Raw genomic sequence first — 982 nt, 5'->3', positions numbered from 1 at the left:
CAGAGCCGCCCTATTAAAGCTGCCTTTTTTTAACCTTTTCCAACTTAAAAAAAAATTTTTTTTCTTTTATAAACTTTATTTTTTTATTTATTTATTTTTGAATATTTTTATTATTTTACTTATAATCTACTGTAAGGGGCTTCGGGGAGATAGTAGGGGCCTAAATAGACCCCTGATATTTCCCTTTTACAATAGAAAAAGAGATTGAGGACACAGAGCCGTCAATCTCTTTTTCTGTGTCCCCTCTTATCAATGAACAGGAATCCTCTAGGAGTGTTCCCGTTCATTCATAACATGAGGACAGAGTATGATTACTATAACCACAATCATGAAAGAAGAGGAGGTGATGTAGATTCCTTCCCATTCATTCATAATTGAAGATATAGTAACCATACCCTGTCCTCAATTATCTACAAACACTCAGCGATCACTGATCAGTGACTGCTTGTACCCGCTCTCCCCTCTGACACTCAAAAAAAAAAACCCTTTCAAACCGTCACTTGTAAACAGAAAGCTGATTTGTGGTTTTCTGTCAGGAGCAGAGCTGTGCAGGGAAATCCCCAGTCCACCCAATCAGCATCTCTGCCAAACCTCACTTCTGCACAAGTGTTGTTCCTGGGCTGTTCTGTGCACTGTGATTACAACATGCGCCTGTTATGGACTCGGACATCAAGAATCCGACATATATCTGTCCCTGGGCCAAATTCAGTAGAAAGTGTGCACACTATCAGTGAAGAAATAACACACGCTGACACCAAAAGTCAGAGTAAAAAATACTTCTTTATTATTGTTTTGCACTCTTGTGTTTTTATAGACAGCTGATAGTGTACATGTAAACATAGCGTTTGCGATAGCTTTCTAGGTTATAATTGGACTGATTAATTAAAGCGTAACCTCCTTCCAGGGTGCTGACGTCTGTCTTTGCGTGTGGTTTTTCCTGGAGGCGCCATCTTGGTTTCTATTTTTACCTTAGTACTTCTCC

Source organism: Nanorana parkeri, unplaced genomic scaffold, assembly GCF_000935625.1.
Source record: "Nanorana parkeri isolate BGI_ZX_2015 unplaced genomic scaffold, ASM93562v1 scaffold321, whole genome shotgun sequence".
Lineage (NCBI taxonomy): Eukaryota > Metazoa > Chordata > Amphibia > Anura > Dicroglossidae > Nanorana > Nanorana parkeri.
Note: the sequence above shows the minus strand (reverse complement) of the source record.